Here is a 19371-nt window from a genome sequence, read left to right as displayed (position 1 = left end):
CCACACAACAAAAATAATGCCAAGCTCCACTACTTGTTAGCTCTACACACCAACTTCTGAGTCTTGACTTTAAAATGAGGATTATTAATTCCTAACCAAAAAAACATGAAAATTAGAGACATCTGATTTTCTATTATCTTAACAGGGTGCCCAAGTGAAAACAAGTAAGGAGCCTAAATCCCAAGTGACAAATTTGAGCTGCATCAGAAAGTTCCAGAATTTAATATTCTAGTCCTCAACATCATACATAGTAAAAACAGTTTCATTTCCCTTTCTGCTAGGGAGGTAGGGCCAAAACTCTAGCAAGAATGTCCTTTAACATTTTACAACTGTAAGTCTAAAAAGATTTTCTTAAAGCCTAATTCTTGCCACTGAACAAGCCCATCTTTTAAACCCAATGATATGAGTGGCTTACACAGTTATGGAGAAATAAGCCCTGAATATATTCTTCCTGCATGAACATCTTGCCATTTTGTTTTCTCTAACCCCCAAATTAACTTCAAGCTGATTGTACCACATAAGATAGGCCAAGGTCATTCTTATCTCTGATCCCCAGATAGCTCCTGCAGGGATGACATGTCTGTAGGCAGACATCTCGCATACACAGCCTGAACCGTGTGATGATGGCTCCAAGCAGCCCATCTTCACAAGTGAAAAAATTCTGCATGACTACATCCACTATCTCAAGGTCCTATTTGTGCACAAAGTTCTACCTCAACCATTGGCATGATTAATCATTGCTGCATTCAGAGTGAGTGATTAACAGCACTGTGCTAGGACTACCTTGGTCTAACCCACATAGGCCTATAGAGCTTACCTCTTTAGAATCTGACATGCAACCATGGCTTATTTTGTGATTCCCTTTGCAATGATGTTATATGCTTAGACTCCTGAAAAATCAGTCTATATTCCTGAGTCAAAATTCTTAGACATGGGGAGGAAAAGGGTCTTTATTTGGGAGCTAGAATGTGATTCCAAACACTATCTGAAGACAGCCATGCTCATCTGAGAATAAGCCCCATGTATGGATACATACCTAGAGGTATGCTGTATTACCCTTCTACCATCCTCAAGTATTTGCTGAGGCCAAGATTATACAGTTGGGCTGATTCCAAGGGTTTAAATTATAGGATGCTGTTTTCATATACACCAATTGGGTTATTTAACACAGAATTCAACAGTGCTGGATGTCTGAGGCTGAATAAATTATAGAATCATTATGCTGAGAATGGTCTGGTTTTAAAAGGCTCAATCCTGATGTCACTTGAACTGAACCACAAATTCCCTGAACATTTCTGCATGCCGGCACGTTAACTCAAACGTTCATAATACAAGCTATTTTTGCATAATGCACACTCAGACCTCCATGTACTTTTCAAATTAATCCTACATTATACATTAACACACGCACAATACACACAGCCACTAATTTCTCTATAGAACAAATAAATCCTTACCTAGAAGGGAAAAAAATAAGTGCCAGAGAATGCATTTGGTGCCCAATATAATCAATCAGCTTTCACATTAAGTGTATATGGATATAGGGTCTTGGGATAACACCCAAATAGCATTGAGCAAGCAGACTGTATTTCAAGGGCAAGATTTAAGATCTTTACCAATGAGTGATGAGCCCAGAGCAGGGCAATAGCAGAACCTTCTCCCCACCATTAGCTCCACCAAGTACACTGCTGGGGAGGAAGGGCCTGAATACTAAAGCATGGCTTCAAGTCTCCTCCAGCCAAATACATGGTGACTACATGCTCATACTAGTCCTCTGAAGATCAACAAAGCAGCACTCAATTGACTTGAATGTTTTTATCTGTGGTTGCAAAAGTGGTACAGATGTGGAGAGAGATGATGTCACATATGCGCCAAAGGGCTGAAAAAGTTATCCCTCACCTAATGAGACTTTCTGGAGAGAGCAAGAGTAGACACTAAGCCATTCAAAACAGTTTAAGCAAAGGGAGTAGGGAGGTAGCTTTGGTTTATACTGTAGTTGGGACAATGCCAGAGTGAGCAACAGCTGGGTGTGCATGGTTTGAACTTCTGCTTACACCAAGGAAAGATCAAGTCAATTTTCTTATTGACTTGCCTGAGGTAGGACCCAAGAGGAAGAGGGGATAAGGCTTAAAAGCCTGTCAGCTGTCAAAGGTCAAAAACAGACTCATTATTTCAATTTCTATACTTTCAATTGCCATTGGGGATTTAAAGCCTAGTCTGAGATTTACCTACTGTGTGACTCAACCTACCTCAAAAGGAATCCTCATCAGGAAAAGCTATATAAAGCTTTAAATAAATGATGTTATATTTAGAGGAAACTGGCTTAATGCCTGTACATAACAGATGTTCAATGACTGTTTCTGAATCAAAATCTGGAAATTTAAGAAGAAAAATATTTCTTCTCCAAAGTTCCCCATTTACCCTCAGATTTTTGTTCTTGTGAACACCAGAGATCTCCTCAATTCTAGTAAGCTTCTAACTCTAATTTACCAGAGATCCAGGGACAGGGAGTGGGGAAGAAAGGGGAGTGGAAGGAGTTATAAGGCTGGTAGAGGTGGGAAGCAGGGAAGGTGGTGACCAGAGCATTGCACCAAGAGACACCCCCACGATGTGCCACACATTTCAGTCCGAGTCCTCTCTGCTGGTCATAGTGGATAGATAGGTGTCCTGGTTAGAGGAAAATGGCCCCAGTGGAATGGGGTAAAGGACAGGAAATGGCAGGTATTGTGGGTTTAATTATGTCTCCCATATGTAAAAGATGAAGTCATAAGCCTTAGTACCTCAGGATGTAAACCTTATTTGGAAATAGGATCTCTATAAATAGAGATAATCAAGTTAAGATGGAGGAAATGCTCAATTAGGATAGGCCCCAAATCTCGTGTCCTTTGTAAGAAGGGAAAACAGACAGGGAGAAGGCTGTGTGACGGGGCAGACTGGAGTGACCCAACATCAAGTCAAGGAATAGAAAGGACTGACATCTGGCAATATTGCAGGAAGAGAGAAAAAGGATTCCACCCAGAGTCTCAAAGACAGCGTGCCCTGCTGATGGGTGCTTTGCCTATTCAACTTCCAGCCTCCAGAACCATCTAAGCCACCTGTAGGTGGTTCTTTGTTACGGCAGCTCTAGGAAGCTAACATAGTAGGAAAGAAATCATCCATTATTTTCATTTCTTTTTCTTTTGGGGAAAGATTTTGGTGCAATTTTACTCAAAATTGGAATAAGTGGGATGTTACAGTGTTTTGTTTTAGAATAATGAACTGCACATCTGTATATATTGAATTAAATCTGTTACTAAATTCTTCAAAATTATTTTAAAGGTGTGTGTTTTATATGTATAAAGTATCTGGAGTTGGTGTTCAATTCTTTTTATATTCCAGGTCAAATCTTTTTTTAAAAAATTTTTTATTGTTGGTTGTTCAAAACATTACATAGTTCTTGATATATCATATTTCACACTTTGATTCAAGTGGCTTATGAACTCCCATTTTTACCCCATATACAGATTGCAGAATCACATCAGTTACACATCCATTGATTTACATATTGCCATACTAGTGTCTGTTGTGTTCTGCTGCCTTTCCTATCCTCTACTATCCCCCCTCCCCTCCCCTCCCCTCTTCTCTACCCCCTCTACTGTCATTCATTTCTCCCCCTTGTATTATTTTCCCCTTTCCCCTCACTTCCTCTTGTATGTAATTTTGTATAACCCTGAGGGTCTCCTTCCATTTCCATGCAATTTCCCTTCTCTCTCCCTTTCCCTCCCACCTCTCATCCCTGTTTAATGTTAATCTTCTTCTCATGCTCTTCGTCCCTACTCTGTTCTTGGTTACTCTCCTTATATCAAAGGAGACATTTGGCATTTGTTTTTTAGGGATTGGCTAGCTTCACTTAGCATAATCTGCTCTAATGCCATCCATTTCCCTGCAAATTCTATGATTTTGTCATTTTTTAATGCAGAGTAATACTCCATTGTGTATAAATGCCACATTTTTTTTATCCATTCGTCTATTGAAGGGCATCTAGGTTGGTTCCACAGTCTTGCTATTGTGAATTGTGCTGCTATGAACATCGATGTAGCAGTGTCCCTGTAGCATGCTCTTTTTAGGTCTTTAGGGAATAGACCGAGAAGGGGAATAGCTGGGTCAAATGGTGGTTCCATTCCCAGCTTTCCAAGAAATCTCCATACTGCTTTCCAAATTGGCTGCACCAATTTGCAGTCCCACCAGCAATGTCCAAGTGTACCCTTTCCCCACATCCTCGCCAGCACTTGTTGTTGTTTGACTTCATAATGGCTGCCAATCTTACTGGAGTGAGATGGTATCTTAGGGTGGTTTTGATTTGCATTTCTCTGACTGCTAGAGATGGTGAGCATTTTTTCATGTACTTGTTGATTGATTGTATGTCCTCCTCTGAGAAGTGTCTGTTCAGGTCCTTGGCCCATTTGTTGATTGGGTTATTTGTTATCTTATTGTCTAATTTTTTTAGTTCTTTGTATACTCTGGATATTAGGGCTCTATCTGAAGTGTGAGGAGTAAAAATTTGTTCCCAGGATGTAGGCTCCCTATTTACCTCTCTTATTGTTTCTTTTGCTGAGAAAAAACTTTTTAGTTTGAGTAAGTCCCATTTGTTGATTCTAGTTATTAACTTTTGTGCTATGGGTGTCCTATTGAGGAATTTGGAGCCTGACCCCACAGTATGTGGATCAGAGCCAACTTTTTGGCAAATTTGCCAACAAAAGCTAAAGATGCATTTCTCCAAGCTGTGCAAGCAAAGAGAAAATGTGAAATGATCATCTCTGGATTATGAGATTATAGTTCATTTTCATTGTCGTTTTGTTACTTTCAAATCCTCCACATAAGAAATATTTTCAAGAGGAACACATTTTTACTTTCCAAGAGATATTATTTTCATAAAAGCAATGAAGAGGATTCAATGCTTTCTAGCATAGGAGTTTGTGTCTTAACTTTTGATCCTGGGTCTCAAGGATATATTCGTAGACTTGTGATCAGGCCTAAAATGATTAGGATAGAACACATAGTGGCAAGAACATGTATGTGATCCTTCAGAGACTGGGAAAAAGTGAACTTACCCTGCCAGTACAAGAGGCTCAAGCCAAGGAGCTTGTGAATAATTTTTTTCCCTGATTTATTAAGTTCTTCTTATTTTCAGGAGTATTTACAAACAGGCCTTAAAGTCCAGCTGTTTCATCTATTAATTCTCTTATAATAAAAATTAAGTACATTTAAAAGTAAATGGAGTATTCTGGTCCCTCTATGGAGGCACATACCCAACACAACCCCCATCTATTGCTACTTACAACCAGACAAAACATACATATCAATTTCTGAGCTCTCAAAAAAAGCAAACAAAACTAGGATATTTTGGAGAAATCAAAATTTGGAGAAGCCTAGTGATTTTCCCACCATCTCTTCTCTTTTTTCTCCAGGCTATCTCCAAAGAGCAGGCAGCAATTGTGGAAAAGCAGGGTGGAGCAACAAGACAGGGCCTAAAACTCAAAACACAAATCTTGTCTTTCTGGCCAGAGAAATCTGTAAAAAGAGGTCCCTATGAACTGGAGAGAACCAGGGGAACCCCAGAGGGGAGTGAGTTGGCAAAGGAATTCTTGATGTATGAGCCCCACAAGTTTAAGGCTCATGTGTGACCTGCACAGGAGGGACACAAACCATCATTAGGAAGGTGGGGCAACTGATCAACCTTTCAGTCATGGCCAAGTCCCTGACTAAACCCTGATTTGTACAAAGCAGACCCAACACACCATAGTAAGACTGAACTGAGAATAAAAGCATAGAACTTGGAGTTAGAACATTTCATCTGGTTTAGGCTCAATCTACTGATGGCGGCAGCAACTACACAATGCGTACACTTGACGAAATTCATCACATAGTATACAGTCCTTCATGACATTTTATTGTATGTAAATTCTACCTAAATAAAGTTGATTTATAAAAGAACAGTGACACATGGTAGCATCTCCACAATAGTGAAGGTAAATCTGGGAAAGACAGCCAGCTTTGATGAAATCATATCCTCTCTGCTAAGTTGAATGGCTTTGAACAAATTCTTGAACCTCTTGGAAATTTTTTACTTTCATCTATGGAATAGAAATTATAATAACTACTCTTCTAAAGAAGTTTTTGAGGACTAAATAGACTAATATAAACAAAAGCTCAGGCAAGTGCAATTAATAAATGTTAGAGGATTTTTGCATCCAAATGACCACTGGAGGATGTGGCCTATGGGTTACAAGTGACAGTTATAAAGAGAGCCTTTATCACAGGCAAAGTCTGTTAGGCAGATCCACATACCTACATCAGGTTTCTTTAAGAGAGCCCCATACCTTAAACTGTCATTTTAAGCAAAAACTGTTCCATGGTTAAGTGTTTAGGCCACACTGGATTAAAGTTAAACAGATATTTTGTGATACAGCAAAAATGCTAATGTATATCATACATTTCCAAAAGAGGACATGCTATGCACAAGTTCCTAAACTTTGCCAAAGATTCCTTTTTAAATGGAGTATTTCATTCCCCCGATACTATTATTTCATGGATTATACCTTGAGACTACTTTGGTAAGTGCTGATGTCTTGAAATGAGCGCTGAAGTAAGAGTCAGGAGACCTGGCCTCTAGTACTGGTTAGGCCCTAATAACTTTACCTCTCTGAGCCTCAGTGTTCCATTCTACAAAACTGGAGGGTCAGGTCAGAATCTCTCTTCCAAGATCTTTTTGAAATTAATGGTCCATAAGTCTACAGCTTCTTTCTGCAAAGTACACCTGAAACCTGTCCTGCATTGGGAGTCAGATGGACCAGAAGACTAAAAATGTTCAAGGAATTCTGCAAAGATGTCAACTTCTGGCTCTTCATCTCAAGAAAATAAATTCTGTATGGCATTTCCAGAAGCATCACATCTCCATTCTTACCATATGAACACATCATTTTCCACAAGTTCTGAGCACCACTGGCTCATTTATGTAATTTTTCCAGATGCTTCTACAATTAGCTCTGTTGTATCTAAATTCTGTCCATTAAACTGAATAAGATGTTCCTTCTTCCAACAAAGCTGTCTGATGGAAAAAAATAATGGAGCTAATAAGGGACGACATGAAAGCCACTCTTTGCAGGCAGGTGGTTGACACAAACCCCACAAGGGATTCATTTTCCAGTAGTAAATTGCATTCCCCCTCGACTTCTGCATCTCCAACTTTAACTGGCATTGTTATAATGGTGCCTTACAAATGATGGAGTGACTCACCCTGCATCTGAGTGGTACATTCCAGAACATCTTGGAATATATTGTCTGTTTCACCATTTGAATAAATATGATTTCATTTATAATTGATCTAAGAACTATGAGTTTTATATTTCTTTGTTTTCTAAATAAGTCAAGGGATATACTTACAGAGTTGTCAATTCTCACATTTGTATACATATTTTATGTGATTTCAATCTAAAGACAACCAAGTTATGATTTTTTTTGATAGAAATTTACAAGATGTTTCCAACGTCAAAGATCTATGAGTAACCAAGACACTCTTGAAGAATGAAGGTGGTTTCATTAGCAGGTAACAAGAATTAAAATTTTACTTAGTATTAATGCTGAAAGGCAAATAGGTCATGAATATTTGATTTACTATAAAAACTGAACAGTGCAACTGTGCAAAAATGATAATCTTTTCCACGGATGTTGCTGGATCAACTTGATATCCAAATAGACCCTCCAAAATCTTGATCCCTATCTCACCTCATACACAAAATTAATTCCAAGATCTAAATAGAAAAAAAAAAGGAAAGCTTTCAGAAGAAAATATGAGATCTTCATGAACTCAGGTAAAAATTTCTTAACTGGGGCAGAGAAAGTACTAACGATGAAGGAAATAATGGATAAACAATTTGACAGACTCTTGTTCATCAGTAAACATCATTAAAAGAGTAAAAAAAAAATGGAAGCCTCAGAGTAGGAGAATATATTTACTATAAGGCTCTTATACAGAATATGTAAAGAATGCCTATAGATCAAGAAGAAAAAGGCAATCACTCAACTTCTTTAAATGGCTAAAGAAACTTTTAAAGAAATCTTACAAAAGAGAGCGTGCACATATCCAATAAGCACATGGAAAGATTCTGAAAGTTTTATTATTGAGTAAATGCAAATTAAACTTACATTGAGATGCCACACACATACACAAGAACAGTTAAAATTAAGAGGAACAATGGAAAAATAATGCCTTTTCGGAAAGCTGACTGGGTGTTTTGTTTTTTTTTTTTTTTTTCAGTCAAGTGATGAGATTTCTCTACCCCCTTAAAAGAACTCTCCAGCTCCTTCCCAAAACCTCATACACTCATGACTGATGCTCATGTCACAAACAATACAGCTTTTTAAAAGCAGTGCTTAGTAGATCATTCATATCTAAAGAATAGCAAAGTGGAACTCTGTACATTATCAAACCCCAGCATTTTCTCAGCAGTGTGGATGTGGTGAAAATGACACTGAAGAAACTAGATGACAGGTTCCAATTTCAGCTCTGCCACTTACTACATAGAGTTGGCAGGTCATTGAATTCTAGGTCAATCTACAACACAGGGCCACAATGCAAATGCAACTACTTTATAAATTGTAAAAAGAGATGTACATTTGTAAGATGCTACTGCAGTATTTACTTACATTCAACTAAAACTTAGTTTAAGCCTCCTATTTCCCTGGGTGAGCATATTCAGGATGTTTTGGACATCAAGATCCTAAATAACAAGGCATTAGCCAAGATTTTTTTTTTAAACTGGAACATTGATGTTATAGTGTGATATTCTGATAAATGTATATAAGGTGTAATGATCAAATCAGGTTAATTAGTATATCACCTTGAAAAGCATAGGGGAGGGAAGGACAGAGTTTGGTCAACAGGTACTGATAGGAGAAATCAGTTTCAGTGTTTTATAGCACAGTAACAGTAATTTATTGTATATTTCAAAATAACTATAAGAGAATAATAAATGTGCTTAAGTTTTAAAAATATAATCCCTTGTGTAATTGGGGCTTCTGCAAGGGCTTTTTGATAGTGAGGAATTGGTGCCCTGGTATTCACATCTCCATCAGGAAAAGAGGAATCTACATACAGCATCTTGAGGTCTATGCAGATCCAGAGGCATTTATTTATTTTTCCCAGGGGCATTTTAAAATGATCTGGTGACCTTATTAGAGCAAGAATTTGGTTATCTACTTGCAAGGGAAGCTAACAGCCTCCCCAGCTAACAGCCTCCCCAGCCCACCTGGGCAATTCTCTCCCTGATTCACCCTCCCTATAATCTCCAGAAATTGAAGTTTTCTACTAAGTTGAGCCAGTAGAAGGAGCAAAAATCTGATATTTATCATATGTTTCTAAACCCAGAGGCCAGTTGTTTGGATAAATTAGTCAGGATTATCTACACCATTGGATATACAAAAATTTCCCAGATGGGTTCTTGTCTCCTCCAAGAATCTTTAAGCACATTGTAGCTCATACCCATTAAACTCCAGGGGTGAGAGGAGGTTCTCACAGAATGATGCTCGTCCTTCTTAGCCATAGATCATCCTTCCCAGGCTCAAAGAAATGGTCACTGATAGGTAAACTGGAGTTTTCCATATTGCCAAAGAATGCTGGCATTAGCAGACCAATTATGGTAGAGTATCTCAGGGTGATACAAGGAGCATTGTAATCAGTCACTAGAGGCAACTCTTTAAAATACAGACTTTGGGGTGCTAGCCTAGACCCACTGAATCAAACTCAGTGTACGGGATCAAGAGTCTGCATTTTAAAAGTAAGGTTTCCAGGTGATTCTGATGGATTACAAAGTTAGGAAACAACTGTACTGGAGACTGGGCAAGAAAATGGCTGACATCATACTGATTAATGAATGGCAGAAAGGGGAGCAATCTCATTAAAGAAGCTGTTATAGACCAGGTCAACCTTGAAATCACTCAACACTGTGTAAATAATGAGGAGCACAGCTACCAGGCATCAAACCTGCACTGAGCCACAGACAGAAGGCAGGAGCAAGTGTCATACATATTTAACATTGAGCTGTCACAGTCAATAAACAAAACCAGAAAATTTTCTACACATCATTCTGAGCACTCAGAGGTAAGATGTGACCCAGGTGTTCTTACCATTTCAGCAAGCCCCTGGCTATGGATCAAACTCCAAACAGCCCCCACTTCTAAGCATCCATGTGTTTCTGGATGGATGGATCAAAAAAAAAGTCTTTCCTCTGCAGAGCCTGGAAAAGTCACCCTATGCTAAGTCACAAAGCATAAGATGACCAAAAATACCAAACTAGAATGATAAAAAGCAAGAGTAGCATGACTCCCAGTCTTTATTAGAGGAGTACTGAATGGTTTTGGGGGGAGTGGGGTGGGGAGTGGACAGTGAGAAAGGGAGGAGAAAATAGGATGGCATCTGATAGGAAAGTAGAGGAAAGGATATATGGATAAATGAATTGATTTATGGAAAATTGATGGACAGGTGGAAAGATGGATGGATGGAAGAACAGAGACATCAGTTCAGACCAATTATTATATAGCCCTAAACTATTTTTAACAGCTTGCTGAGATATAATTCACATGCCACACAATTCATCTATTTAAAATATACAACTTAATGGCTTTTAGTATATTTGCAGAGTTGTACAACCATCACCACAATCAATTTTAGAATGTTTTATCATCCTCAAAAAAGAAACTGATGCCCATTAGCCATCACCCTACAAACCCATATCCCTCTAAGTTCTAGGCAACTACTATTCTACTGTGTTCATAGATTTCTCTATTCTGGACACTTATATAAATAGAATCACTCAATACATGGTTATTTTTGACTTGTTTCTTTCACTTAGCATGTTTTCAAGGTTCATCCATGTTGTAACATGTATCAGTGATTCATTTTTAAAATAATATTTCATTGCAAGAATATTTCATATGCCCTACATTTTGATTATTATGCCTTACATTACTATGAGCATCCAGGTACAATTTTTTTGTGTGAACTTATGTCTTCATTTGTCTCAGTATGTAACTAAGAGTGGAACTGCTAGGTCATGTGCTCAACTTTTTAAGGACATGCCAGATTATATTCCAAAGTATCTTTTCCCATTTCATATCCCCATCAGAAGTATATAATGTTTTCAATTTCCCTATATACTCACCAAAACTTATTTTCTATTTTTGATTTTTTCTACTATAGCCATCCTAGTGGTTGTGAAACGGCATCTCACTGAGGTTTTGATTTACATTTTCCCAATAGCTAATGATATGGGAAATCTCTTCATGTGCATATTGGTCATTTGTACATATTCTTTGAAGAACTGTGTATTCAGAGCCTTTAGCTATTTTTAATTGTGTTATTCGCTTTTTTAAAAAAAATAGTTTTTAGTTGTAGTTGGACATGATATCTTTTTACCATTTTATTTATTTATTGTTATGTGGTGCTGAGGATCCAACCCAGGACCTCGCAGGTGCTAGGGAGTGTTCTAATGCTGAGCCACAACCCCAGCCCTATTTGTCTTTTTTTATTATGGAGTTACATATTCTAGTTACAAGTTCCTTATCAGTTATATGATTTGCAAAACCTTTCTCACAGTCTGGTTGTATTTTCAAAATCTTTGTCTTTTAAGATACAAAAGTTCTAATTTTTGGTAATATCCAATTGATATGCCTTCTCATTTGTTACTTCTCTCTTCCATGTCATATTAAAAATTGTCGTAAGATTTAACCATTGATTCAAGGTCAGGATAATCTATGTTATGTTTTCTAAGAGTTTTATATAGCTTTAGCTCTTAAGGTTTTTCAACATGCTTTTTAACCTTTTGTATATGGTATGAGATAGGAGTCTGTGTTAGTCAGCTTTGTGTTGCGGTGACCAAAATACCCAACACAAGAACAACTTAGTGGAGGAAAATGTTATTTTGACTTATGGTTTCAGAGGCTCAGTCTATGTCAGCCAGCTCCATTACTCTGGGCCTGAGGTGAGACAGAACATCCTAACCAAAGGGGTGTGATGGAGGAAAGTTGCTCAGCTCTCATCAGGTGATCCTGTGGCAGTTGGGAAATAGGGAGAGAGAAAGAGGCACCTGGGGCAAGGTATAATCCCTAATGGCATCCACTTACCTATCTCCTTCAGCCATGCTCCACCAACCCACAGTTACCACCCAAATTATTAATCCATAACAATCCACTCAAATTATTAATCCATCAAATGGATCAATCCACTGACTAGATTACAGCTCTCAGAATTTAAGCATTTCACCACTGAACTTTCCTGCATTGACACAGGAGCTTTGGGGGGACACCTCCCAGCCAAACCATAACAGGGTCCAATTTCATTCCTTTGCATGTAGAGTCCCACCCAAGTTATTTTTAATAGAAGAAAAAAGAGCCTTGTGGAAGAATAATGTTAATATAACAGACTATAATTAGTAAGGGCATAGCACATACCAGGGACTGTTTAAGATTATATTCATTACATTAATCCCCACAACCACAGCAGGTAGATATTTTTCTCAAGTTACAGGTAATAATGTGAGCATTAGAGTTGGATATCTTGCCCAAAGGTCCCATGCTAGAAATGACTCAACTGTGTGACTCGAGAGTCCCTTACCACCTTCCTACACTGTCAATGCCACACAGCTGTCAGCAATTTGGGGCTGCGTTAAACACTCCTAACCTCTTGGTTTACTATCTCTACTATCTTTACTATCTCTTTGCTTTGGCATTTTCCTTGGCACTTGGACACCCCCTCAAATTCCTGGGCAAAGAACAAACAAATCCATAGTGGCCTTCTTTTTCCAAAATTCAGAAATTAATCTATGACAACCTGGGGAAATCAAAGAGCAAGCAAGCAAACAAACCTGAAGAACTTTTCCAGTTTCAGGAACCAAAAGCATTACATTGCACAAATAATGAAGACATAGCTGATTCCCTAAAAATCCTCCCTGGGAGAATTCTAAAGATTTCTTCTGTTCTCTCTCCTTTGCCTCCTGGCACCCTCAACCTAGGCTCTTATCCTTCCTCACACAGCCTCCAAACTGTCTGCTAGTACTACTCCCCTCCAAATAGGCCTCCATGTTTCTTTCACAGAGATGATTGTTCAAAACTGAGAATCTTGTCACTCTGCAAAATGCCTTGTGACCCATCCCCTTCTCCCATGTACTAAGGATGAAGTCCACAGCCCTTGGCATGGCATGTATGACCTTCATAATCTGGTCTTTAAGTTAGCTTTTTAGGGTCTTTTGGTTCATCCAGCTTATTCCCCAATATCACACCTTGCATCCTCACCTGCTAAGACCCTAAGAAACTTGAATTTCCTGAATGTGCTGTTATGCCTCTATGACATGTGCCTGCTGTGCCCATCCTCCAAGTCTGGTCCTTACTCATCCTTCAATCCCATATCTGATGTCATCTACTCTATGATGACTTTCTCATGCAGATGATAAAATTAAGGAGAAGACAAATATTAAGGAAAGTGTTGGCTGGAAGTTTGGCTTGTAGGTGTCTCTCTGAACCACTCACTTTTGTGTCCCTACCGCACTTATCAAAGTCCTATGCCCCAGAGACCTGCAGAGTATTTTGCCTGGTATGAATACTACATCTCATTATCATGTATCCTACACACAGGGCAGGGACCAGCAGGAGTTCAGGGAGGCTCTTCTAGCAATTTTTCTCCATAAAAAGATCTTAGCCTTATACATAGACTCATTTGACCACTCGCTCTCCTTCCTGGCTCTGATAAGCTGAGATGCTTCCCACATATCTTATTTCCTTGCTATGTGATTTTGTTTCTTTTAGTAAAACCCTCATTGATGATAGCAATTTTGTACAGCAATGTAAAATGTATGACCCGACCCTCCAGCAATCTTATTGGGGCAGCCAGGAGATGAGAAAAGTAATCAAGACACTAGCTTCAAATATGAGAAAACAAAGTTATGGGTAACTATGGACACAAATGGAATTTTAAAACAGGAACAATTTTGTTAAGTTAAAAGTTATCTGGTTTCTTTGAGCTTAGTGGCGGGGGGGGTGGCTTTTTGAGGAAAAAAAAAAAAGCTCATCTCTAAACGGGTTTGGGTAACAAGATGTTCTGGTATGGTTTGGCTATAATGCCCATTAATATTGCCTGACATCTTTTGGATTTTCTGTGATTGACAATACTCAGAAAGCAAATGGTTGCTTCCTATATGTGACTCACAAATGTGTTGAGAGGACCGAGGAGTATCAACTCAAAATCAAGACAAACAGGAGGATGCCATCCACCCAACACATAAATAAACAATGGGGACAAGAGAAATCAGGTTTATCAAGGAAAAATCCACATTCCTGAAACTGGATGGTGCAGCCTCCCCCAAGCAGGCCAGAGACATCTTCCTAATGCTTTCTGGGTAGAATGTTCTATTCACTGGCTTAGCCCTCAATTGTCTGCTTCCTTCTGTCCCGAAAAGCCACAGGTTAGAGGTAATTCTCTTAGGTGCGTGCCTCTGGTCCCTGGGAGATTTCTCATAGCTAAGAAACACAATTACTTTGTAAAACACAGTATTACATTTCCCATTTTATTTTACTGATAGCAGGTGACCTTTCTACTTTGCTCCGCCACATATACACACACACACACACACACACACACGCAAGGTCACAAGAGAATACAACCAGAAAAAAAAAAAAAAAAAGCCCTGAGTCATGCTGCCTGGAGACCTAAATAAGGCTAAAATTAGCAGCTGCCTCCATCTCTGGGCCATGTGGGCAGCAGCTGGAGCATTACAGTGGCCAGAGGAGGACAGACAGGAGCAGAAAGGCATTGCAGGTCACTGTTCAGGCTGGCACCCAGGGAGCAAAGGCTTTGGGCCTCGGGATAGCCTGGGGATAGCTGGAAGCAGGGCAGCTCCCCAGTGGAGTGGCAGCTCCACTTGTCTTCCCAGAAAGTCTCGACCTGACAGCCTGATAGTGCAACACACGCTTCCAGGCCAGTTCGTTCTTTCTGCTGCTTCCTGTGTAATTGATGTCTTGGGATACAGAATAATGTACAGGACAGTAACAGACATGAGGGCATGTTGAGGTGGAAGTGTGTGTGCATGCGTGTGTGTGTGTGTGAGTGTGTGTGCACACATGTGTGCTAGGGTTTGAAGCCAGGACCTTGCATTTGCTAACAATGCACCTTATCCTTGAGCAACACTCCCAGCCCTTGATCGGAAAGTCAGCTTGCAGGTGCTCCCGTGGACAGTCACTGCGAGTTTGGGTTTCTGCAGGCTCACCTTCCCCTATCACATCAATTCTCTTCAAACTGACTTGGATCATCCATGACAGACAAGAGGCTCCCCAGAAACTAAGCCAACTTTCCTTGTTCCTCATTTTCCCAGGGCCCTCACTACTGTGCTTTTAGCCCAGGAGGTCTTGCTTTGGATTTCCATATGACACTGTTGTGACTGGGCATACATCTATTGTCACTCTGTTGGAACATCTGTCCAGAAGCCCCTGTCCACAGTGGGAACTGAAACACTTGAAGTGGGTACATATGAATGGCCAGTCCTGGATTCATGCCCCAAACTGTTTCTAGAGTAGGGAAGGAGTCACTGCCAGCCCATCCCAGTGCCTTGTCCCGCCTCTCCCCACTTCCCATACCACACACTATGGAGCCACCCCTAGGGCTGCTAAAACCAAGTACCTCAAACCGAATGGCTCACATCAATAGAAATGCATCATCTCATAGTTCTGAGTCTAGAAGTGTGCAACCCAGTATTGGCAGGGCCACGTTCCCTCAAACTTCTACACAAGGTTCCTTCTTTACTTCTTCTAGCTTCTGGTGGTCCTGGGCATTCCTGAACTGTGGCAGCATCGATCTGATCTGCCTGCACCCCCACTTGGTCACTTTCTCCCTGTGGTTTCCTATCATCTTCTCTTTCAGAGCATCTCTGAAATTTCTGAACCCAAATCTCCCTTTGTTATAAGGACCCGTCACACTGGATTAGGGCCCACCCTAATGACTTCATTGTAATTTGACACCTCTGTGAAGTCCCTATTTCCAGATGAGGTTATGTTTAGAGGTTCTGGAGATAAGGACTTCAACACACCTGTTTGGGGGACACAATTCAACCCAGAACAGCTTCCTTGCTAAGCTTTACCCTCTTGGTAGGTCCCTTTGCAAAGAGTCCTCTGCAGTAGCAGGTGATGGGAGCAGGGCAGCAACCGAGAGGCTGCAGGAAGCTGAAGTCAGTGAAGGAAACAATGATCCAGATGAGGCTCCAACACTTGGGAAAAAGAGCTCTGACGCCTTGAACTGGCACTAAACAGGTGCTGACAACACCGGACTTTTTTCCCCCCTATCTTTATTTCAAGACAATGAAAAGCTTTTGGTAAGGGTTTCACTCTGACAGAATATTTGCTGAAATACCCGAGTGCCTTAATGACTCTCAAGAAATGTGATCACGGTGCCAGGCAGAATTCTTAAGGCAAAGAAAATGTCCCCTGAATTCCACTCTTTGATCTTTACAACAAAAAACAACAACAAAAACTAAACCACAGCCAGCCCACAATGCTGCTCATAATACATCATAATCACAGGCCTTCAGCTCTAGTGACAGCCACCCTGAGATTATTGTTTCTTTGGTCATTTGGATAGCATGCCAAGACAAAATGACTGTCTCCTTGCATTTCTTTCTGTTCTAGATAAGGGAGATTATATTAGAAACAGAACTTATGAGCAACCTAGCAACATCCGAGAAAGACTGCAAGAAGCATTCAGCAACACCCTGAATGCTGACTATCCTGTGACCAAGAGTCCTTCACCAACTAGCAGGCTTACATAAAAATAGTTGTAGTTACGCAGACCTGTAAGTGGCTAATGCACCTAGCAGGCTGAGGCCCATTGGCCACAGAAAACTGGAAGTTCTGAGACTCATCTTCTTCCCAACACTCCAAATGACAAGTACTAAGCATCACAACAGCAAAACCTAGACCGCTTCTGACAGTAGCATCCAGGAATAATCTGCAATGGAATCATTGGTTGCCAGTAATGATTTAAGTTTCCTAACGCAAAGAGGGAGAAGGGGTAAGAGGCAAAGAACATGGGATTTTGGAGTCAAAGGGCTTGCAGTACTATCTGGTTCGCTGCTTATGAGCTGTACAATTCTGAGCAAGTTTTCCAATCTCTGAGTCACAGGGGTATTAGTAATGCCACAAAGTTGTCTGCCTGAACTATCTCATAGGCCTGATGAGAAGATCAACTCAATTGTAAAAGGGAAATCACTTCAAAAACAACAAAGAGTTCAAACACTGGGAGTCGATGCTACTTAGAACAATTAAATATTCTATTTAGTTGGAAGACTCATGAAAATTTAAACATCGGGTATCCAAGACATTTATGCAAAGTAAAGGAATACTTGATTACTAGCTGGGTCTGTAGCCCCACATGCTGCACATAATTTCACCTGTACCGTGGGAAAACTCCTTTGAGCTAGGTCAGCCTGAATGCCCTAGATCTTAACAGTATGAACAACTCTTCCCCCTGCGCCCCCCCCCCCCGCTCCCTGTCAAGTGCATTTGTGATTATTTCATTGCTACATGCAGAATTGGTGCAGGACTTGGCCCCTAACCATCTCCTGGCCTTCATCAGCCAAAACAACACAAGGGTCCCCTTCATCACATGAGAGGCAAAGAAAGCCTCTATAGGGAGGAGGAGGAGAGATGGCCACAAGAAAAGGATTCAGAGAGGTGGCAGAATGGGACCAGTGAGACTTACTACTTCTACAGCCTTATAGGATCATCTACCCAGGGCCACACTCCTGTGCCAGCTCTTCTCACAATATGATTTTGCAGCTCCTCTCTTCTGGGGACGGAGGCTATTTTCCTTCTCCTTGAACTCGGGTTTGTTTAAAAGTTTATGAGGTGCTTGGGCAAAAAGAATGCAGAAGTGATCATGTAAACCAGAGAGGGCCTTATGTACTTTCTGCTTTTTTAATTTTTTTTTTAACTTCTCTATATTTTTTATTGAGCCAGTGACTGTCATGTGAACCAGCTTGGGCAAGTCAACTGAAGGATAAGAAACAAATCTGATCTCTTATCAGAAGCAGAAAGGAGTCAGCCAATTCATCCCAGCTAAGGCCCTCACAAGCACCTAGCTAAGATCAATAAATCCAACCCATGGCTAACCTATAGATGAGGCAGTCCCATGCCGCAGTCTGGCTGGGCACAAAATCACGAGCCACCACACACCTTGTAGATTCAAACAGCAACTCTTTATTCTCGAACTGTCCCTGGCACTCTACAAACACGTTTTGGGGGAACTCACGTTCCGGGCCCCAATCACGTTCTGGGCAAAATCCCAAATATTCTCTGAATCCCACGAGAACTCAACGAGAACTCAACGAGAACTCAACAAGCAGGCGCGCCTGAGGCAGCAGGATACGCCCTATTCCCAGCAGGGTACACCTTAAACCTGGAACTGCCCTAAACCCGGATTGTCCTAAACAGGGAACGCCCTAAACCCTGGTTATCCTAAACCGGGAACACCCTAAACCCGGATCCGCCCTGGTCCTTTAGCAAGGTCACCTTAGATGCAATGTCACTGCAAAATGTCCTATTTCCATGAGTCCTTCCACTAAGCAACATGGGGTACGCTGGCAAGGAAATTGTCATACCTACTTGGCTAATGGCTCCCAGCATCTCCCCCCTTCTGATTAATTAAACAACAAGCAATGTGGCTTAAGGACCGTGCCTGGTAGGTTGTCCAATTCAACATATGGTTCTTACCCGTCATGGGAAAAACTGACCTTTAGGCGTCAGCCTCCTGTCTTAGGTTGATACCACTGCAATTGGATCATACCCGTCACTGACTACCGGTCCAGCATACAGCCATACTTGTGGATAGGTCTATGCACCAGTGGGGGGGTGAGGTTCTTTGCCTCACCTCTGTTGGCCCCCAAATTTGGCCTTGGTGCCAGTGGGGGAGTGAGGTTAATGTGGCTTATGGACCGTGCCTGGTAGGTTGTCCAATTCAACATATGGTTCTTACCCGTCATCGGAAAACTGACCTTTAGGCGTCAGCCTCCAGATAACTTAGCCTTCAGTTGGTACAGAGAGTATTGGACTAAATAAATTCTTGTATTCAGCCATTAAGTCTTAGGGTGGCTTGTTATACAGCAGTAGCTAACTAATAAATGCTAACCTCAACATCTATCCGAGTCTAGACCAATAATTCTTTTCCTTTGGGCTATGGTAAAGATAAGAAAATGGGACCCAAAGAGCAATGTGGCCTTTTCCCCCTTACAGAGCAGTAGTCTTCAAACTGTCATGCATACCACAGGAGACAAACAGGATGTCCCAAAGTATAAACCA

At 40.6% G+C, this 19371-nt stretch overlaps 1 protein-coding gene across 3 annotated transcripts in view; it reads right to left on the bottom strand.

The window, feature by feature from the left end:
* Hhat (hedgehog acyltransferase) overlaps positions 1 to 19371 on the bottom strand; it is a 344926-nt gene that overhangs the window by 18357 nt on the left and 307198 nt on the right. The gene's annotated exons all lie outside the window — the stretch shown is intronic.

This window comes from Marmota monax, unplaced genomic scaffold (assembly GCF_021218885.2).
Source record: "Marmota monax isolate L192 unplaced genomic scaffold, Marmota_monax_Labrador192_F-V1.1 WCK01_AAM20220418_F8-fsc00105, whole genome shotgun sequence".
Taxonomy (NCBI): domain Eukaryota; kingdom Metazoa; phylum Chordata; class Mammalia; order Rodentia; family Sciuridae; genus Marmota; species Marmota monax.
Note: the sequence above shows the minus strand (reverse complement) of the source record. Positions and strands in the feature narration are given on the sequence as shown.